Raw genomic sequence first — 23647 nt, forward strand, 5'->3', positions numbered from 1 at the left:
GAACTGGCTATCTGCCCCCGAGAAACAAATGCACTTTCAAGTCTTCTGACTCGACACTTCCACCCGCTATTGCCTTGTTGCTCTCCTTCTCTTCACAGCCAGACTTTTTGGGGGAAAGGTCTATATTTGTCTCTACTTTTCCACCTCCTGTTTATTTCTCAACTGGTTGCAATGTAGCTTCTGTCTCCTCCTCTCCACTAAAATTGATTTAAATTCACCAGGGTGCATCTAAGTGCAAAACCCAATAGACTAAAAAAAAAAAAAGTTTCTTCTGAGCACATGGTCCTGGGGATGACACTTTCCCCCACGTTTCCTGAGACTCTCCTTTCCCCCGGCCTCTGTGGCCCTATCTTTTCCTGACATGCACCCTCTCTTTCTGTCTCCTTTTCTTTTTTTCCCCGTTAACCCTTAAATGCCAGGGCTAATTCCTAAGCCTCCTTCCTTCCTTACTCTACTCACTCCCACAGGGACATGACATTCAAATCCACAGTTCCAACCACCAGCATCAGCTCCCCATTTATGACTACCCAAACCATGTCAAAACAGCAACAGTAATATTTATTAACAGATAACATGTGCCAGTGTGTGCCAACCCACAACGACCCACTGATGCAGGTACCATCATCAGTCTTAGTTCATAGGCAATCAAGCTGAAGTAACTAGGCCGAGGTCACATGGTTATTAAGAGGCACTTTTCAAGTCAGTCATTACCACTTCTGGTTTCCAGCAAGATGAGACCCTGCTGGCTCCCTATCCCCAACTCGACCCTGGAGAACACATGAAGGTGAAAGGGAGGTTGATGAATCTGACAGTAGCCTAGGAAGTAAGAGGACAGCCACGTGCCAAGCAGGTGACAGATTCTGAAGGGATCTTAGAGCTGCTCTTTTCTTTTCCTTCTGTTTCCAAGGGGGCTGGAGGCAGAATTGCCTGCCAGTCAGTGCTTTGGGGAGAACTGCAGCAATAGGGCACTGGCTGGGCTGGGGAACAGAGAACCGCAGGTGCGCACAGATGGCCTGGCTCTGGGCACTCCTCCTTGCCCCATAGCCTGAGGACAAGGCAATTGCAGCCAAAGAAAACAGCCCTTGGAAAGAGCAGTGCCCAAGGGTAAGGAACGGCTAGGTTTCTCCAGGACAGGGTAAAAAGTGGTTGTGTAACTGAGCAGGACACTACGGGGCCCTCTTGGGGCAGACCCTTCCCCCATATCCCCTGCTTTAGCTCCTCTCTCAAGTACCTAGATAACAGTATCTGATGCATACTTCCTGAGTTGGTTTACAGATGTGAAAACCCCCACCAAGGTTGCCAAGGCAGGTGGGGGGTTGGGGGGGGGGGTGTTCAACTGGGGGTTTGGGATTAGCAGATGCAAGACTGGTATATATAGAATGGATAAACAAGGTCCTACTGTAGAGCACAGGGAACTATATTCAATATTCTGTGATAAACCACAATGGAAAAGAATATGAAAAATAATGTGTGTACATAACTGAACCACTTTGCTGTACAGCAGTAATTAACGTGACATTGTAATTCAACTATACTTCAGTAAAAAAAGCTAATTAAAAAAAAAAAGAACCCACCAAATGGAAGATGTGAACTACTTGATGACCATGAACACACAGCCCCCAGGCCTCCTGGAGCCTAAGGATTGATAATTTAACTTCTGTGACACCACCCCATTACCTCAATATCAATCAATCAGAGAACTGTGCACAAGCAAATCACATACCCCATGACCCCTTCCCTCATCTGGCCTTTAAAAATGCTTTGCTAAAACCCTTTAGGGAGTTCAGGGTTTTTTTGGGGGAAGAGCCACCGTCTCCTTGACTGGCCCTGCAATAAACATTTCTCTGCTCCAGAATCCAACGTTTCTGTACTATTTGGCCTCCCTGTGCTTCAGGCACACTAACTTGCGTTTGGTAACAATTTGTTCGAGGCTGTCATTCCAGAGTACTCACCCTGAAGTGGGCACCTCCACACATGCGCACATTCTCAACACCTGGCAGAACACAAGCCATGGCCAGGCCTTTCAGCCCTCCCTCTGGATGAAGCAATGAGCCCCCCGGGGGGAAGGTTAATGTATATGAGCTCACATGGTAAAATAACTAACGGGGCAACACCATAAAAGAAACTCAAAAGGGTGTTCAATGAATATCAGATGAAGCGCAATAAACCATACCAAATACACACAACATATATCTTCAAAAGCACAGAAGAGGATCAGAGCTCATAAAACCATTCAAGAACAAACACTTCTATTGAAAAACCATAAAAACAATAACCCAGTAACTGCGTTGAAAAATATTATGAAAAAATATAAAGGTGAGAAAAATGAACTTCGACAGATCAGTCGAAGAGCAGAACGAATAACGCTGAAGAACGAATTAGTAAGATTGGAAATTCTAGTCCAGACAATCACCCACAGGATAACTGGGAAGACGTTGAAGTATAATAATAATAATAACAATAATAATAAAGTTAAGAGATAGGCAGGAAAGAAATAGAACTGCCAGCAAATCCCAGAAGGGGAAAAAAATAAACATAGGTAAGAAAATGTCTGAAGAAACAACAACCAAATTTTTTTTCTAAGATTAGAAAGAAATGAAAGACTTTAGATTAAAAGATCTGATAGAGGGCTTCCCTGGTGGCGCAGCAGTTAAGAATCTGCCTGCCAATGCAGGGGACATGGGTTCGATCCCTGGTCCGGGAAGATCCCACATGCCAAGGAGCAGCTAAGCCCATGCGCCACAACTACTGAAGCCTGTGTGCTCTAGGGTCTGCGTGCCACAACTACTGAAGCCCGCACGCCTAGAGCCTTTGCTCGGCAACAACAGAAGCCACTGCAATGAGATGCCTGCACACCACAACAAAGAGTAGCCCCCGCTCGCTACAGCTAAAGAAAGCCCGTGGGCAGCAACAAAGACCAAATGCAGCCAAAATAAAAATATAAAATAAAATAAAAATTTTAAAAAAAGATCTGATAAAGTGACAGGTACCAATAAACCCACTTATAGTGACATTATAATGATAGTTCAGAACATCAGAAGCAAAGAGAAAATGGAAATGCTTCCAAAGAGAAAGAACAGATCACCTCTCAAAATCAGACAATGGAACTTTTTGGAAAAACATTTATTCAAGTAACATATATATTAATAAAATTATATATAAAATTATTATATTAAAATTATATATATACATATATATGTATATATTATAGCACACCAGTTATAAAGCAAAGTACAGCTTGATTTTCACAATGTGAACACCTCTGTGTAACTAACCCCTGCATTAAAAAAGAGAACATTACCTACCACCCAAGTCTTCTTGGCCCTTATCCGTCACCATTTGCCCCCTAAAGACAACCTTACCCTGACAGCTAACATCACGGGGTTAGTTTTCTCTGTTTTTGAGTTTATATAAATAGACGCACACTGTATATGCTCATTTGTAACTGGCTTCTTTTGTTCAACATTATGTTTGCAGGACTGACCATGTGGCTGCACCCATGTAGCAATTGTTCATTTATCCTCATTGACGCAAAGCAGACCTTCTCAACCTCAGCACTTTTGACCTGTGTGGGCCAGGTAATTCTTTGCTATGGGGGGGCTGTCCTATACACTGGAAGATATTTAGCAACATTCCCAGTCTCTAGCCACTAGATACCAGTAGCAACCCTCTCTTCCTGCCCCAACAAGTTGTGATAACCAAAAGATATTTCCAGACATTGCCAGATGTCTCCAGGGAGGTAACATCATCTTCTCTTACCACTGCTGTATAGTGCTGTATAGCACTGCTCATACAACTCCATCGTGTGAGTGTATTAAAGTTTATTTATCTATTCTACTGTTGATGGACATTTAGGTTGCTTTCAATTTGGGGCCTCAAGGAATAATAATACTATGAAGAGAAACAGTATTTTCAACAGTTTTAAAGGAAAAGAACATCAAACCTAGAATTTTCATCTATATAAAAAGTCTCAGTTTTATCACGCAAAGATCATCTCTGAAAATATTTTACAGGTAATATTCCAGCAAGAAGAGAAACAAATCCATAGGAAAAGCTGTATGCCATATGTGAAATAAAGGTGAGTAAACAGCACAGCAAAGATACTGTCATCCAAAATAGGACAAATAACGTCCACTTCTGGATAGGAGGTAGGTTGAAAGAGGTCAACACTGTCACCAACAGCAACTACTAAAACCTAGACAAATTACAAAAAAAAAATCACATTTTAAAGGTGTCCAAGGGCTGTGGCAGTAATGAGAACTGGATACACTAAAAATCTCAGAGAGGATAGACTAGTTTGGAAGAGACCTGTCAGATTGGCAGCTGGTATATTCCCCTGGGAGCATCTGCCAAATCTGGCCACGGGTTAAGGACTGGGGACTTGGCCCAGTAAATAGCTGCTATGAGGGGAAAAGGCAACCATCAAAGCTTTCTGCTATTGCTTAGAGCTAGAATGACAAAATCAGAACAGGGAGCCTGAGTACGCATTTGCTGACTCCAAAGGCTAAGAGTGCAGGAGGATAAATGAGCTAGGCTAAAAGCTTTGGAAAGTCAAATAAAATCTGATGCATATGCAAGGTCATAAAACAACTCTTAATAAAGGTAACAGGATTGAAATCATACAAAGTGTGTGTGGTTTTTTAAATTAAATATTGTATATAATTTTATATGTATACTTTTTAAAATTAATTAATTTATTGGCTGCATTGGGTCTTCGTTGCTGCACACAGGCTTTCTCTAGTTGCAGCAAGCGGGGGCTACTGTTTGTTGTGGTATGCAGGCTTCTCATTGCAGTGGCTTCTCCTGTTGCAGAGCATGGGCTCTAGGTTCACAGGCTTCACTAGTTGTGGCACTCAGGCTCAGTAGTTGTGACTTTCAGGCTCTAGAGCACAGGCTCAGTAGTTGTGGCGCATGGGCTTAGTTGCTCCATGGCATGTGGGATCTTCCTGGACCTGGGATCAAACCCGTGTCCCTTGCATTGGCAGGTTGATTTTTAACCACTGCAGTACCAGGGAAGTTCCCAAAGTGTGCTTTCCAAGCACAATGGAATTAAATTAGAAATCAGTAACAGAAAGAAATCTGAAAATTCCTCAAAACAAAAGGAAATTCCCTGGTTGTCCAGTGGTTAGGACTGCTGGAGGCGCAAGTTCAATCCCTGGTCAGGGAACAAAAATCCCTCAAGCTGTTCAGTGCAGCCAAAAAAAAAAAGAAAGAAAATTCCTCAAATATCTCTAAATTAAACAACACATCTCCAAATAACCCATAAGTCAAAGAAGAAATCACAAGAGAATTAGAAAACATCTTGAGGACTTCCCTGGCCGAGCAGTGGTTAAGAATCCGCCTGCCAATGCAGGGAACACGGGTTTGATCCCTGGTCTGGGAAGATCCCACATGCCTCGGAATAACAAAGCCCGTGTGCCACAACTACTGAAGCCCACGCACTCTAGGGCCCACGTGCCACAGCTACTGAAGCCCATAGCCTAGAGCCTATGCTCTGCAACAAGAGAAGCCACTGCAATAAGCCCACACACCACAACAAATAGTAGCCTCGCCCCCCCGCCACACATAGAGAAAGACTGCACAAAAACGAAGACCAAAAGCAACCAAAAAAAACCAAAAAGGAAACATCTTGGGACTTCCCTGGTGGCACAGTGGTTAACAATCTGCCTAGCAATACAGGGGACACAGGTTCAAGCCCTGGTCCAGAAAGATACCACACGCTATGGAGCAACTAAGTCCGAGTGCCACAACTACAGAGCCTGTGCTCTACAGCCCTCGAGCCACAACTATTGAGCCTGAGTTCCACAAACTACTACAGCCCACGGGCCTAGAGCCTATGCTCGACAACAAAAGAAGCCACCACAATGCGAAGCCTGTGCACCTCAAATGAGAGTAGCCCCCGCTCTCTGCAACTAGAGAAAGCCCATGTGTAGCAACAAAGATCCAACACAGCCAGTAAATAAATAAATAAGTTTAGAAAGAAAGGAAGGAAGGGAGAGAGAGAGAAAGAAAGAAAAGAAAACATCTTGAACTGAGTAACAGTCTCCTAAGCATTTTGATACTTTTGTTAATTATCTTATGTTTAGTTCTCAGATGCGCAAGAAAAACGTTCCAAGGATTGACGGAAAAAGAAGTAACTCGAATAGGCTTATCTTCTCCTGCGAAAACAAAAAGGGGGAGATGTGGGAAGACATTCAGGAGTCTTTCTGAAACCTTGAAAAAGTTAACGTATGTGGGCCGAGCGATGGGATTCAGAATGTCCTGCTTGAGCAGTGGAGGAGCTGAGGGTGCGGGGCGTGGAGACTATGGGGGCATAGGCAGAGGATTGGCCCTCTCTGGGGGCGCAGCCCCTTTCTCACTTGCACACCTCATATCACCCTGGTTGGCCCTGGTGGATGGCTGGTTAGCCAGAGACGGGTAAGATTCCTCAGGGGAGGAACAACCTAAGACAGGCACAGCCGCAGAGGGGCCAACAGGGGTGGGGCACAGACCCCTAATATCTGAGAGAGGTCTCCTGCCCCCAGGGCTGTTTTGCTCCCCACGCCCAGCTCAAATCCGCACCCTGCTTGGATCCACACCTACTCAAATTGGGCCCAGGAGGCAAACAAAGATCATTGCCCCAGTCATGTGAGGCCTTTGACTGTTTATGGGATTAACCTGGGAGTGTTAGCCAAGAACTCAATAAAAGCCACATGGGATGAATCAGCAAGGCTCTTGATCCTAGAGGTCTTGAGTCCCCCGGTCCCATCTTTCTCTTCAGTCTGTGTCTGTGTTTTCTTCAAGCTTGCGGCACCCGTCACTCACCTCGGGTCGCCGAGCTGGTCTCAGCAATGAACAAACTACAATGACATACAGCCACACAGATGGATCTTCAAAAAGGCTGAGTATAAGAAGACAGATACAACAACAACAAAAACACATACTGCATGATGCTTCGCATATAAAGTACAAAAATTGACAAGAGGTATTCATTTGTGTAGCAGTCAGAATTGTGGTTTCCCTTAGTGAGGGTATAGGTAGTCACCGGAAATAGGAATAAGGGAAATCTCCTGAGTGTTAGTACTGTTCTGGTTTTTATTGTGCTAGTTACGCTGCTGTATCTATATTCTGAAAATCCATTGAGCTGTACCCTTATTACATGTTTGCATTTCTATACGCATATAATACTTCAGTAAAAGTTTTCAAAACATCATGTAGTAAGTGAGTGAGGCAGGATTCACACCCAGCCAGTCAGACTTAAGAGACTGACTCCTAAGTCTTAAATTTAGAATCAGGGTTACATCATTCTCTCCAACAGCTGAGGGGGGAAAAAATTAAGTGTATTCCCGTACTAGTCAGGATTCTCCAGAGAAACAGAAAAATAGGATATCTGTGTGTGTGTATATATATATGGGGGGGTTGGTTTTTGTTTTAGAAATTGGCTCATGCGATTCTGGGGGCTGGCAAGTTGAACTGTGCAGGGCAGGCCAGCAGGCTGCAGACTCAGGGAAGAGCTGATGTTGCAGCTGAAGTCTGAAGGCCGTCTGGGGGCAGAATTCCCTCTTTCTCAAGGGACCTCTGTCTTTTTTTTCTCTGAAGGCCTTCAACTGACTGGCTGAGGTCCACCCAGATTATGTGGTATAACCGGCTTTACTCAAAGCTGACTAATTTAAATGTTAACCTAATCTTTTTAAAAGAGCCTGCACAGAAACATTTACATTGGCTTCTGACCGAATATCTGGTCAAAAGAGCCATAAAATTAAACATAACAATTCCTGACAATTCGAAACTAAAATTCTAGACAATCTCACCATAAGTGGGGAGGAGTGGGGACAACAGAGAAAAAAAATAAGGGATTGAAAGCATGCTAATATGTTCAGGAGGAAGACAGGGATATCAATAAGTTTAAGAAATTATTAGGGAAGGTACTACAAAGATTTGTTTTAATTAGTTAAAAGAGAATGCATGTATTTCAAACCAACAGAACAAAAAAATAAAACCAACAGAACAAAATTCAATGTAATGGAAGGCAGGAAAGGAAATAAAGTTTAGTAAACATTATATATATATGTGATATTAATACATATATTCATTTTAGTTTCAATAAAACTCACTGCTCAAAAGACAGACTACAAGATATGATTTTTAAAAGATCTAGCAAATATATTTCCTATAAGTGACTGGTAGAACTTATGTCTACAAACAGCTATATAAGTTTTGAAAAAGAAAAGCAAAGAAGGGATATTCATGTTACTAATCATTAAGCCATATTTTTAAATACAATACTAAATCCAACGTGTTGGTATTAAGGAACAAATAAGCCGATGGAAAGGAACTGAGAGCTCAGAAACAGACCCACATACACATGGAAATTGGTTAGTTAATAATAAATGGAGGTGGATGGATTTTTCTTGGAGGCTCTGTTGGGAAAAACCAGTTTACCGTATGATGAAAAATAAGATGGGCTCTGTATATCAGAACATATGCAATGGTGAATTACCAAAAAAATTAAAGGCATAAATATGAAAGGTAAAACTACAAAGTTAATAGAAAATATAGTATCTGTGTGACCTGTGAGGAAGAACCGGTTAAAACTCTAATAGCAGACATCACAGGGGGAAAATATTTCATTTGACTACACCCAAATTAGAGATTTTATAGACATAATAGACGACCAATTGAAAAAAGAGACTTGGCAATATTTGAACTTGATAAGAAATTAACATCTGAAACATTCAAAAACACCTTCAAAATCAAGAACAGGAAACCCAATAGAAAAATGAACAAATGATACACATAGGAATTTACAGAAGAGGAAACTTGAGTAGCTGATAAGCAAAAAAAAGAAGAAAGCCTAAGCTTAGTAGTAAATAATGAAATGCAAACTATCATTAGCTATCTTATCAGATTAGCAAAAATTAGAAAGTCAGGAAATACAAAGTATTGACAAGGCTATGAGAAAATGCCAACCAACTCTCTTGCACTGCCCATGGGAGAAAAAGCCAGAACAGCTACACAGGAGAGCAATCTGGCAGAACTTCCATTCTTCATCAGTTCTAAGATACACATTTTCATGTGTGCCATGAACTGAGGGGTGAGGTCCTGCAAATAAGCGTATGTCCACACATCTGATTCCCACTGGAGCTTAGATTCATCACCATCTAGCCCTGCCCACTCATCCCACCCCTACTCTGTTTCTTCTAGTGAAATCCCTACCAGGTTAATGGTATCACCATCTTCTCAGTCACCTAAGAAGGTAACTTGAGAGTCAACTTGTACTCTTCCCACTCCCTCACTGTCACTCCTCATTTGGTTTTGAGACAACACTAGTAACATTTTTTTCTAAGTGACTTTAATTTTTTTCTCAACATTAAGATCTTACTATTATAGATATAATTTTGTGTCTAGGTTATTAACCATAGGAAATAAGCATTTCTCCAATCATTAAAAACAAATCTTTCGAGCAATGTAAAAGACTGTTTCAAAATTATTCCCTTTAGAGGAGAATTGTAGCTGCTAGGTAAGCACCTTTTTATAAAAGTCTAAGGGATTCAGGGGACAAGAGAATGACACAGATGAGATGAGACTGGTCATGTGTTTATAATTCTTGAAGCTAAGTGATGGATTCATGGGGATTTATTACACTACTCCTTCCACCTTTGTGTATGTTTGAAATTTTCCATAATAAAAAAGTTTAAAAGAAAAAGTGTAAGGGATTCAATATTTCTCAGAGAAGCCCTCACAGAGCATTTCCTGGGAGTGCTGACTCTTAGGAAGGTCATGTGATGCAAGGGGGTACTGCTTACCATCTGGGGCTCTGTACTCAGACTTCGATTCTAATACCAGTGTGCCTCTTACCAGCTCACAACCTTGGAGGTTTCCTTCTCTGAGATTCAACTTTCCTTATTTCTAAAATGGGAATAACAATATCACTCTCATAGGGCTATTAAGATGATTAAAAACAGCCAGACCCCTCCAAAAAAAGAATGCGATCCTGTTTATACAAGCCACTAGAAAACGCAAACTACTCTGAAGTGACAGAGAGGGTGGAGGCAGGGAGGGGTAAGATAATGGGATTACCAAAGGGTATAAAGAAACTTTGGCAGCTTCCCTGGTAGCACAATGGTTAAGAATCCACCTGCCAATGCCGGGGACACAGGTTCGAGCCCGGGTCTGGGACGATCCCACATGCTGCAGAGCAACTAAGCCTATGAGCCACAACTACTGAGTCTGTGCTCTACAGCCTGCGGCCACAACTAATGAGCCCATGCTTCACAACTACTGAAGCCGGAGTGCTGGAGCCTGTGCTCCGCAGCAAGAGAAGCCACCTCGATGAGAAGCCTGCACAATGCAACAGAGTAGCCTCCATTCTCCGCACCTACAGAAAGCCCGCACACAGCAACAAAGACCCAATGCAGCCAATAAATAAATTTAAAACAAACAAAAAAACAGTTCCTTGTAATTAAAAAAATAATAACTTTGGTGGCTGACAGACATGCTATCTTATGGTGATGGTTTCATGCGCACATATTAAAATTTTTCTAATTGTACACTTTAAAAAAAAAAGGAGATTAAAAGGAACACGATGTGTTAAGCACTTAGCACCACACCTAGGAAAGAGTAAGGGCTCTATCATATGAGCTGCCATCATCATCCTCCCTTTCATCATCATGGTAATTAAGGGTTAAGAGAAGCAGACACTCCTAAAGACTGGTTACATCTCCTGCTGTTAAAACCGCATCCCAGAGCTTGTGGTCTTGGCTTATTTGATCCTGCATATTTCTGTTCCAATTAATCCTTAACTGCTTTTTGAAATGCAGGAGTATTTTGGCTTCCAAAGTGATCATTTAATGAATGCTCTCTCGGGTTCTGCATCCTACTTTCTTATCCTTGAGAAACTTTAAAAATCTAATTGTCAACTCTGGCCTCAAGTTATGTGTGATAAAATAACGGTGTGGGCTAAACCCTAAGTTGTAAATTGAGAAGAAAGAGAACTGCATTAGCTGAGCACCAACTGTGAGCCATAGTCTGGGCTAGATGTTTTTTTCACCAAAATTCTGCAATGTAGGTACACTTCTCCTTCCTGGCAGATGAGGAAACCTTGGCTCAAAGAGGGGAAGTTGCCCACAGCACAGAGCCAGGAAGTCACAGAGTCAGAAATGGAAGTGAATTCTCTCCGATTTCAAAGCCCTGGCTTCTTCTATTCTATTATGCTGCCGGAAACACCCATAGCCCAGAAAAGTTCAGATAATGCTTCACTGTTAATGACAGTATTTACTAAGGAGTCACTAGATGCCCAGTGCTAAATCTATTCCCTGCATTATCTCATTTAATCCTCATTATCAACCCTATGAAGTGGATACAGGCATCATTCCCATTTAACAAAAGAGGAAACTGAGGCACAGAAAAGTCAAGCCCCATGATCAAGGTCACACTGCTGTGAAGTATCATGGTTGCAAAACAGGGGGGAAGGGGGCAAGGCACACATTTAAAAGAATGACATAGCCATAGGACATGACAAAAACTGGTTAGAACTAACTAGATCCAAGATTGCAGAAGATGTGATTTCCTTGAGCCTCATTATATGCTCATTGTAATATATTAGCATAAACTAAGTGACACACCCACTGGCACCATGACAGTTCTGAGGCCAACCATCAAAGATCAAAAAGTGGGACTTCCCTGATGGCTCAGTGGTTAAGAATCTGCCTGCCAATGCAGTGGACACAGGTTCGAGCCCTGATCTGGGAAGATTCCACATGCTGCAAAGCAACTAAGCCTGTGCACCACAATTACTGAGCCTGTGCTCTAGAGCCCTTGAGCCACAACTACTGAAGCCCATGTGCCCTAGAGCCTGCATGCCACGACTACTGAGCCCACACACTGCAACTACTGAAGCCCGTGCACCTAGAGCCCACGTTCTGCAATAAGAGAAGCCACCACACTGAGAAGCCTGTGCACCACAATGAAGAGTAGCCCCCACTTGCCACAACTAGAGAAAGCCCGCATGCAGCAATGAAGACCCAACACAAAAATTAAAAAAAATTTTAAATTAAAAAAAAAATTTAAAAAAAAAAAGATCAAAAAGTGGGCAGTGATCCAATTCCCGGAAACCTCTGCCCCTCCTCCAAAATAGTTGGAATAATCCTCCCCATCACTAACTTATGAAATTACCCAGCCCATAAAAACTAACCATGCCAAATTTCGGTGCCTCTCACCTTCTGAGATGGCCCACACTCTGTCTGCAGAGTGTGTTTCTCTCTAAATAAATCCACTTCTTACCTATCACTTGGTTTCTCACTGAATTCTTTCTGCGATGAGATATCAAGAACCTGAGCTTCATTAAGTCCCAACACCAGGTGTGTGATCTCAGTTAAAAGACCATGGGTTCATGTCCCAATCTGGGTTTTGGCTGAGTTTGAGTTCCAGCCTGTGGGTTCAAGTCCCAGTCTGAGTTACACGGCTTCAGTTGGGATTCTAACCTAGGTCTGCCCGATTCCAAAGAGCAGGCATTGAACCATCTCACCCTCCTCCTTCCTGTCATCCCTTCCTCTCACATCCACTGGAAACATCTGGTTGACAAAAGAAAATCGATTCCTATATCCCAAGTTCTTCAGCTTTCACATAGATTTTCTCACTCAGTCCATAATTAGTGATCCTGTAGTGAACATTCCAGGAATCAAGGGGAGACAAAGACGAAGGCCTTTGCAACACAATCCCTGTGGTGTCCATCATTATCCAACTACAGGATCCCAGGAGGCAAACCTGGCCACACAGCCGCATTTTCTAGGCCTCCTCACTGTCCCCATGCCAACAGCCATCCCAGCAGAGATGGGATCAGTGACACGCATTACAATGAATTAAAATGTCTTCAAGCCCGAAATCATTTTCCAGAGAAACTGGGCCAAAGGCCAGACCTCTTCTTCGAGCTTCTCTCCCCTAAGCAAGCACAGGATCTGCTTTCCCTCCAAGAGAGGTTTCTGAGAAGGAGGACAGAATAACACAGTCTGTGCTCCCCGTTGGGAGAGGAAGCCAATGACTGACTGGTATGGGGCTGACACAGGCAGGATGCCTTGCCTCCAGAGGAGGACAGCTCTGTGAGCCCCTGTGTGCTGTAGAGCGCCCCGGGGAGGTCGGGCTGGAGGAGACAGCCACTGAGACCACATTCTTGCTGGGCTTTTCACCAGCCTTCTCTGGTGGCTTCCTCATCCCCTTTCTTTTTTGCTCCCTCAAAAAATTGCTTGAGCAAAGAACACCATCTCAGGTTCTGCTTCTGAAACCAACCCAAAACAGTTGGTACCAGAAGTGGTCCTTGGTAAAAAAAAACTGCATGCCACTTTCATGCGATTGCTGATTTTCACCTTTGCTGAACAGGATGCCGTCAAGGAGGAGGGGGTGCACACGCTGACAGAGTGTCTCTAGCATCTGAGATCTGGGGGAAATGGTCACTAAACAGACCTCAGAATTGGGTGGCTCTCGCTCAGCACTGCTGATTTATTTAAGAGAGAAAATGAGACTCAATTGGTCAACAATTTCAGAGGGCCTGCTTGGCAGCATTTAAAGAGACTCGCATTTCCTGCAGCTGGAGGGCACACAGAGCAGGTGCAGGACTGAATGGTAAGGGTGGCAGAACTTCAAAGAAGACCAGTTCTTGGCTAGATGCATCCCTTTACACCAGAGACAAAGCCCCAGAAGGGAATGAGAGGATCCTGATTCTTGGAAGGGGCCATCTGAAGAGATAAACCCAGATACTCCTGAACTCTCTAGATCTACAGACAGTCCCTCTTCCTTTGCTGGAAGACAGAGCCCCACTCCCACCCTACCTTGCTGAAAAAATGAGACAGGTGCTTTACAAAGCAATGCTTGCCCTCCTAGGGATTTGCCCCACCTCCTTTCCTGGCCACCAGACTCATACCCAGGGTAAAAGCTTAGCATGGACCAACTCAGGAAAGGCTAGGCCTGCTGAGGAAAGAAAAGGATTATATATCAGACCTGGCCAACATACACAAGCCCAAAGTGGCTGTGGAAGACTCCAAGAGTGATGGATCAAGGTGGGGAGTGAGATATAAGCTGTTTAAGTAGAGTTTGTTGATGTGGAGGGGTCCTCTCCAATGATATGGCATTTAACACCCTGGCAAGGGCCCCAGGGGATGGCTCCAATATGCTGATGGGAAAGTACTTGAAGGTTGGAAAAAGCAATGATCCAAACTGGACAATGCAGAGATGCCAGAACTGCCACTGCAAACTGGAGGGAAGGACAGAAAGCCTCAGAGGAGGGGGCATGCTGAGATGTGCCTACTGTATAAGACAGGAAAACCCACCAGCTGCCCATGTTCCTTGGGAAGGCTTGGGTGACTCTCCTTTTACCAGGGAGATATGACATGCATTGGTGGGACCTCCCTGGTGGGGCAGTGGTTAAGAATCCCCCTGCTAGTACAGGGGACATGGGTTCAATCCCTCATCCGGGAAGATCCCACATGCCACAGAGCAAATAAGCCCGTGCGCCACAACTACTGAGCCTGTGTTCGAGAGCCCTCGAGCCACAGCTACTGAGCCCACATGCTGCAACTACTGAAGCCTGCGTGCCTAGAGCCTGTGCTCCACAACAAGAGAAGCCATGGCAACAAGAAGCCTGAGCACCACAATGAAGAGTAGTCCCCGCTTGCCACAGCTAGAGAAAGCCCGTGTACAGCAACAAAGACCCAATGCAGCCAATAAATAAATACATAAATAAATAAATAAGAAATGCGTTGCTGAGGGGGCAACAGTGAGACGCTCCACAGTAGCTGTTACAGAACTGGGCTTTGTAGAAGAACTTGGAGAATAAAATTCCAAAGTAGTAAAGACCAATGGAAGCACTCAACACTAAGAAACAAGATGGTGCAATTAACATAAAGGGCAACAAGGTTAGAACAGCAGCCAGAGGGCTTGTCCTGCAGGGACCCAGGCAGATGGCTCATCAAACATACTAATCTCAGGGACAAATTAGGACAGCCAGCTAGGTTCTGCTTAATATACCCAATCAAAAACATTAAGAATGGGGACTTCCCTAGTGGTCCAGTGGGTAAGACTCTGCATTCACAATGCAGGGGGCCCGCGCCCAGGTTTGATCCCTGGTTGGGGAACTAGATCCCACATGCATGCCGCAACTAACAGTCCCCGTGCCACAACGGAGATCCCGCAGGCCACAACAACGATCCTGCATGCCGCAACTAAGAACTGACGCAGCCTAAATAAGTAAATAAATAGCATTTAAAATAATGCTTTGAGAAAAAAAAAGACATCAAGAATGGATGCGCAAAAGAATGATGTCAGAGACATTCACGGGCATAGGACCAATGCAGTCACACTAGGTTCAGTGCTCGGAAGAGCCCTGTGCTTGGGGTTTAACGCTCTGCACTTGCCATCTTTAAATTCTTTTTTTTTTTTTCTTTTTTTTTTTTGGCTGCACCACACAGCTTTCAGGATCTTAGTTCCCCTATTAGGGATCGAACCCACGCCCTCGGCAGTGAAAGCAGTGAGTCCTACCACTGGACTGCCAGGGAATTCCCGCCATCTTGAAATTCTTCATTTTTCTTTGAATCTGTTATATAAAGAAGTCCTATGTAAGTTAAGACAAGAGAGATGCACAGGGACTTGGACCATTGGCTACCTCCCACTGCCTCCTCACCTCCTCTACCCCTTGACACCCCACATTCTGTGCAGCCTCTCCTCCCTGCCCCATCCAGTGACCGCTGTGGCCCTCCACCCCTGACAGCGGCCTGAGAGCAGGCACAGGGAGAGGTGGGGACGGGCACACAGGCTTTGTGGGGCAGGGCATGGTGGAAGCTGTCGCTGCCCTTGGCACACTCAGCCGGCAATGGGCAAGGACAAGCCTCTCACCTACCCCCGACGCAGGTACTTAGACATACCAGCACAGAGCTTGCTGTAACCTTAGAATCCTCTTCCACTGAGGGTTGGGCAGGACGGCCTGCGAGAAGGGAAGATTCATGCCACAGCTTCCCTAGCCAGGACACGGCTCATCCTGTGCCTCACGGCCCCCTCCTTCCAATCTTCCTGAGTCTGTCTTTTTTTTTTTTTTTTTTTTTGCATTGACTGCGTTGGGCCTTCGTTGCTGCAAACGGGCTTTTCTCTAGTTGTAGAGAGCAGGGGCTACTCTTCGTTGCGGTGCACAGGCTTCTCATTGCAGTGGCTTCTCTTGTTGCGGAGCACAGACTCAAGGCACGTGGGCTTCAGTAGTTGCAGCACATAGACTTAGTAGTTGTGGCACGTGGGCTTAGTTGCTCCACGGCATGTGAGATCTTCCTGGACCAGGGATCGAGCCCATGTCCCCTGCAATGGCAGGTGGATTCTTAACCACTGCGCCACTGGGGAAGTCCCCTGAGTCTCTCTTGTGTTCGTCTCTTCTGGCTAACTGGAGGTAATTCTGGGGATGAGCCACAAAAAGTACAAATTGTGTCATTCTGGTGATTCCACATTCAAGTTAAACACTCTGATATTTGCATATAAATTGGTATTGCACAAGGTAAAGACAAATGGTAAAATTCATGCTAATAATTTAAATGGTACATTTTCCTTTACTTAAAACTACATTAAAGACATTAAAAAAAACCATGGCAGGTTAAGAGAGAGATTGTGGACGAAAGGAAAAGGTTTTATAAGTTAGTATCTTTAAAAGCACTTTTCCCCCTATTGTTTTGAACAAAGGGCCCCCATTTTCATTTTGCTCTGGACCCCACAAATTACATAGCTGGTCCTGCTCACTCCCCTTTTCCTGACTCCAATAAATCACTTGAACAATGACCCTATTCCTGTCCTAGACTTGGCTTCTAGGACCCTGACATAAGATACGTGCAACTTACCCAGGAAAGAAAAAACTAGAAGTCCCCCCCAAAAAACCATGAAAGCAGCAAGAGACAAGGCACTGTTCCTGCAGCCAGAGCAGAATCCTGTCTCTACAACTCTCACACCTTCCCCTCCTCCCATCTCACCCTGAGCTCCTCCCTGAAATGGCTTCAGCAGGGTGCTCTCTGAGCTTCTCTGATAATAACAGCTGCTGCTAACTGAGTACCACCCGAGTGTCAGAGAAGTGTTTCCCATGGCTTATGGTCAACCCACAGGTCCACCCTAAGCGGTAGGTAACAGGATCCCCGTGTTACAGAGAGGACATAGTCTCATGGGGTGAGGCCCAAGGTCACTCATCCAGCAAGTGACAGACTCAGGATTAGGCTTTGGGGACTTTGCTTTTTATCACCAGGCTACCCAGCTTCTGCCCACCCTGTGCTAGCAGTGGAGCCAGAGGGGTACAAAAGACACAGTCCTAACAAGGGCACACTCTGTTAGTGAAATGTTGGCATATTTACACATATTCCAAGCTGAATGATATTTCCAAACATTCTGTATTCAATCAGAAACTCCCAAAATAGAAATGGAACTCAGTCAGTCCACATCTGTTCCCCAACTCCCCACTCCACTCCCCCACCCCCCACCATCACTGAGCATTACTGGCAGGGTCAGTTCAGCCTCCTAGAATCAGACGGCTCTAGTTCAAAGCTCTCACTTCCATACTAGGAATTTCCACCTATATATCTTCAGCAAATTGGAAATCAATCTGTCTTTACCATCTGTTCCTCTATAACCACCTCTCTCTGGTCTAGTTCTGCCCAGAGAATACACCTAACCAGACAAGACGAGACAAGCATCCCAGAGACATCCCTCCAGACAGGGACAAACACTGCTGGTCTCCCTAAGAGCTTCCCCTAGGGCATGGCTTCCAGACCCCCTCACATCCCAGCTACCTCCTCCACTCACTCTGGTCCAACAAAGTCAGGTCCATGACTCAGGACTCTCCTGATTCCAAGTGTCAAAAACCCAAGTCAACTTGATTTAGGGGGGGGAAAAAATGGAGGAACTGGATTTCTTGGCTCAAGTACCTGAAAATCCAAACCTGACAAGGGAGGAACTCAAATGACATTATGAGCGTGGGGGTCTCCCGTCATATTGGCTCCCCCGTCATATTGGCTCCACTCTGCAATAAATTCTCTCTAGAGGGCTGAGGCAGAAGCAGGCTGACATCCCCAGAGCTTACCATCCCTGGGGGAAAAGAAGGCAAGTAAAAGCACCAAAATAGAGATTTGCTGGCCCAGCATTGAATCATACTGTCACTCTGGCCAGAGGAACGGAACATGCTGACTGTCAGGCCTGCTTACACGCCTACCTGGACCTGGAAGAGGGACTGAGAGCAGAAGAAGGTTAGTTCCTCAAAGGGAAAAAAGTCAAGTTATTTTTACAAGAAGTGAGAATAGATGCTAGGCTGGAAAAACCCACAGATGCCTTTCAAACACTCACAGCCAAAAGCATGGTCCCGTGTGGTACAATGTGGCCTGACAAGCCCAATGATGGTGAGTCTAAGGCTCTTTGTCCTATTCAAAAGAGGAAGATGGTTTCTGGGGCTCCAATGAGAACTGGGTATGACTTGGGTTCAAGTTCAAACTTCTCTTTTTTCTCTCTTCTTACTTCTTTCTTCCCCAACCCACTGACAGTGACCCAGACTCCGTCCTGTTGAAACCAGAGGCAAAGAGAAAAAAGGCACATAGTATGCCAAGGGACCTGATTCCGCTGACCTCCCAGAACTTTGGAGAACTGCCAGTCCCAAAGACCTTCCTTTCAGGGGAAAAGGAATTGGGAACTAATAGGATTATTTTGAGGAACTCAGGGAAACTGATGGAGAAGGAGCAGCTTCCAAGCAATCAGTTTACATCACTCACTTCATATAATACAGATGCTTCTGTACAGGTTAGTAATCTTTTTAAAATCAAGTTAGAGTTTAAATGCACTGTGAAGGGACATCCCTGGTGGCACAGTGGTTAAGAATCCACCTGCCAACGCAAGGGACACGGGTTCGACCCCTCATCCAGGAAGATCCCACATGCCACGGAGCAACTAAGCCCCGGTGTGCCACAACTACTAAGCCTGTGTGCTGTAACTATTAAAGCCCAATTCCAACCAGCTGAATGACCCTGAAAAAGTAGCTCATCCACTTAGGGCCTTAGTTGCCCCTTCCATAAAATCAGTGCAACAATAAGACTTATGTCATAGGATTTCATGATGCTCAAATGAAATAATCTAAGCAAAACTCTCAGCACCATACCTGGTACACAGCAAGTGTTCCACCAATGTTCCCACCAGACTGAGGGGAGGGCGTGTGTGTGCTTTTCTTCACCACTGCAACCCTAGAACAACTAGAACCTAGTTCAGGGCCAACAAACATTTGTTCAGTGAATATTTTATTTAAGCTAGCTCACTTAATCCTGAGCAAATCTCTGAAGCAGGGAAAATAAACATAATTCTTTTAAGTGTAAAATCATTAAGGTAGTGCTAAGTTCTAGGAAGAAAAACAAAGCAGAGAAGGACAGAAAGTGACAGGAAAAATGAGGGGAAGACAGTTGTAGATAGCCAAGAACTAAATCAAGGTAGGGACAAAGCCAACAGAGGAGTGCTATGGACTGAATGTTTGCATCCTCCCTAAAGTCACAAATTGAAGCCCTAAACCCTAGTGCAGCTGTATTTGGAAATGGGGCCACTAGGGAAGCAATGAAGGTGAAATAAGGTCATAAGGATGAGGCTCTGATCCAATAAGATTAGTGTTCTTTTTTGTTTGTTTGGCACACGGGCTTAGTTGCTCCGAGGCATGTGGGATCTTCCTGGAGCAGGGATCGAACCTGTGTCCCCTGCATTGGCAGGCGGATTCTTAACCACTGTGCCACCTAGGAAGCCCCAAGATTAGTGTTCTTATAAGAAGAGACACCAGAGAACTTGCTCTCCCCACCCCTCTGCACGCACACCTGGAGGAAAGGCCTTGTGAGCACACAGTGAGATGGAGGCCACCTGCAAGCCCAGAAAGAGCCCTCAGAATGAAACCTACCTAGTCAGCAGCTTAACCTTGGACTTCTCAGCCTCCAGACTTGTGAGACGAAAGTTTCTGTTTAAGCTATCCAGACTGTGGTATTTTGTTATGACAGCTCGAGCTAAAATAGAGCATGTTCTAGGAAAAGAAAACATCAAGTGCAAAGGTCCTGAAGGAAAACAATAAGGTCCTACTGTATAGCACATATAGTCAATATCCTGAGATAAACCATAATGGAAAAGAATATAAAAAAGAATGTATATATGTGTATAACTGAGTCACTTTCTTGTACAGCAGAAATTAACACATTTATAAATCAACTGTACTTCAATAAAAAAAGAACTTTAAAAATAAATAGGACTTCCTAGGTGGTGCAGTGGTAAAGAATCCGCCTGCCAATGCAGGGGACACGGGTTCGAGCCCTGCCCTGGGAAGATTCCACATGCCATGGAGCAACTAAGCCCATGCGCCACAACTATAAAAAATAAATAAATAAATAAATAAAATAAAATAGATAAACAATAGGGACCTACTATATAGCACAGGGACCTATAATCAATATTTTGTAATAACCTACATGGGGAAAGAATCATATATATCATATATATGAATATGTAATTAGATGTAATATGATGAAATCATATGATGAAATCATATAATGGTGTATGATTATGTATATGATCATATATATTCAGTTACATATGCATAAACTGAATCACTTTGCTGTATACCTGAAACTAACACAGCACTGTAAATCAACTATATTCTATATTTCAATTAAAAAAAAAAAAAAAGACTCTGTAAGAGCTTGGTAGTCAAGGAACAGCAGAAAGCCAGTAAATGAGCAGGAGAGAAAGTAGTAAGACAGACAGTCAGGGAGCCAGGCCAGTCCTGCTGCACAGGCTCTGAGAGCGGAGGGCCAAGAGAAAGCCACTACCCCATATGAAAGCATGACCATCATCACCATCACATTTAACAAGAACAACTGACTTTTTCTCAAACTTATATAAAGTATACACAGAGGCCTTTTTGGAAAACTAAGATATTTTCATAGTTCTATGGATAGATCACATTCTTGCCATACAAATTCAGTTTCTATACAAATCACAGGCTATGCCCACGACCCCGCTATTGTGAAACTCTGGAGCAACCGCTGGAAACAGAATCCCTTCCTCTCCCTCAGGCAATGCCAATGCCAAATGTGCTCCAGCTTTGAGCCACCAAAGCCATGACTCTCAACTCCCGCTGGGGCCCTTGTGAAAGGTACTAGCGAAAGGCTCCGATTTCTTTGCACTATCAGATCTGGCCACGATTGTTGTTTTTCACGCCAGGGTGGATCAGCAGACCTGGTTAATGCTGAAATCACTGGAGGTAATTAAACAGTCAGGACTGGGCTTGGCCTCAGAGAAGGAAGGAAAGAGGGATCTATGCAGATTTCCCTCTCCTCAATGCCAGCATTATAAAGTTGGCACCGGTATCTACTTCCTCCTGATACCATTTAGTTTTGGAGGCAAAAACCCAGGGGAAGGGAGTCAGATTCACTGAGAAGTCAGATCCAGAGGTCGATTTTGGGGTCTGCAGTTTTATGCTTAAATGTCTGCCTTTTATCTAAAGTGGGGATTTGCAACTGGGAGCTACTTTGCCCCGCCCTACCAGTCTGGGGCCCTTTTGGCCACATGTGGAAACATTTTTGCTTGTCACTACTTGGGGTCAGGGGAGTGCTACTACCATCTTCTAGGTAGAAGCCAGGGATGCTGTTAAACATCCTACAACGCCTTCCACAACAAAGAATTCTCCAACCCCAAATGTCAACTCTGATTTAATAAACAGTAAAAGGAAAAGGAAACTCAAATATTTAAGGGGCTTTCAAATCCCATAATCTACACACACACATATATATACATACATACATACAAATATACACATATGTCATTTAATCTTCATACCAACTCCACAAAGCGATGCCCATTTCCCAGATGAGAAAATGGAATCTCCAATTAAAAGTGGGGAATTCACCCAGCTAGTGTTACTGAAAGCTCAGCCTCTCTGTACACTGGTGCCGAATCAATAATCAAATCTCAGGACTTCCCTGGTAGCACAGTGATTAAGAATCCGCCTGCCAATGCAGGGGACATGGGTTCGATCCCTGGTCCGGGAAGATCCCCCATGCCATGGAGCAAGTAAGCCTGAAAGCCACAATTACTGAGCCTGTGTGCCACAACTACTAAAGCCTGCGCACCTAGAGCCCGTGCTCTGAAACAAGAGAAGCCACTGCAATGAGAAGCCCATGCACTGCAAAAAAGAGTAGACCCCGGTCTCCACAACTAGAGAAAGCCCGTGCACAGCAATACAGACCCAACACAGCCAAAGATAAATAAATTTATTTAAAAAAACAAAAATCAAATCTTGGAGACAGAGTTTTGGGTGAAGTAGGAAAGGATAGCTTTATCATTTTGCCAGGCAAAGAGAGACACACCAAGCTTCTGCCTCCAAAAACTATGTGTCCCAACCAGGTAGGATTTGATGAGGGGTTTTATAACAATGGTTCAAAGGTGGGGTCTCTAACAAGATTAGGGTGTGAGGAGGGCTTGCACTCCCTTAATCTTGTTTCAGGTGGGCAAAGTCTCCTAATTTTTTTTTTTTCCCTTCTAATCCTGATGAGCTTCTCTGGTCCCTTTAATCTTGCCTCAGGTGGTTTTTTGGCTGTTCCTCCCTTGACTAGCAACTGTTTGAATCCATCCTTTGGAACTCAGGGCAGGTCATGGAGGCTGGAGTCTTCCCTAGAGAAATGGGGGAGAAAAGGCCTCCGTGCCTGGGAGCCCCATAGGGCCCGGCTCAGTTTGACTAATAACTGGCAGAGAAGAATATGAACTTGGCTCTGGGTGATTCTCACTAGACTGTGAGCACCGTGAGGACTGGGACCTTGTCAGTCTTGTTCCCCTCCATGCCCCAGTGCCCGGCAGAAGTTGGTACCTAAGAGAAGTTCAATAGAGACTTACTTGAATTAATAATGGATAAATAAATGAATGCGTGAGTCAAGGGCCCTAAAGCACATGCTCGATTCTTCCCACCACTCCCAGAGTGAAGCTAAAGAGCCTCACCATATTGCAAAGGGAAGAGGTAAATTGGACTCCAGGTTCAATCTATTTCTTTGACTTTAACCTTTGCTTCTCGCTGCTTTTGTTATTATAATCGTACCTGATGGCCTGCCTCAGAGAACCCCACCCTTCTGCCTGAATGTTAAACTACAGTGCCTCTGTTCAGCTCACAGGCAGGCAATCAGCCCTGCCCACCTGTGAATGGCTGCAGGAAAGAAGAAATTAACACATCCCCTCAGGAGGTTGGTCATTCCCAGAGGTGTTTTGCAAGGCTGATGACCCTTTTACTTTACTTCCCCGCCCACCTCTCCTTCTCTACTCTCCCTTTTTACTTTACTTCCTCACAGCCTCTCCCTCTAATTCTATAAAAGAACTGGCATCCAGACCCCGATAAGATGGTTTTTCGGAGACACTACTCTGTCATCTTCTCCGTCTGCCGGCTTTCCGAATGAAGTTGTATTCCTTGCCTCAGCACCTCATCTCTGATTCATTGGCCCTTCATGTGGCGAGCAGAGGGAGCTTGGACTCCGTAACACTATCCCTCCAGGTCAGGGCAGTATGTCAGAGACAGAAATCTCCCCAGGCCAAATTAAGTCACAATGGAAGTTTATGGTGAGAATGCAAAGGTATTATGGAAACAAAGCACAGGTGGAACGCATGGGCT

The 23647-nt window shown here is 44.4% G+C and overlaps 1 non-coding gene across 1 annotated transcript; it reads left to right on the forward strand.

Annotated features, from left to right (window-relative positions):
• The first annotated feature begins 15025 nt into the window (after positions 1-15025).
• TRNAV-CAC (transfer RNA valine (anticodon CAC)) lies at positions 15026-15104 on the forward strand. Its single transcript has one exon. It is a non-coding gene; the product is annotated as a tRNA-Val (tRNA).
• The last annotated feature ends 8543 nt before the right edge of the window (positions 15105-23647 follow it).

The sequence above is a fragment of the Hippopotamus amphibius genome, chromosome 1 (assembly GCF_030028045.1).
Source record: "Hippopotamus amphibius kiboko isolate mHipAmp2 chromosome 1, mHipAmp2.hap2, whole genome shotgun sequence".
In the NCBI taxonomy this organism is placed as follows: Eukaryota; Metazoa; Chordata; class Mammalia; order Artiodactyla; family Hippopotamidae; genus Hippopotamus; species Hippopotamus amphibius.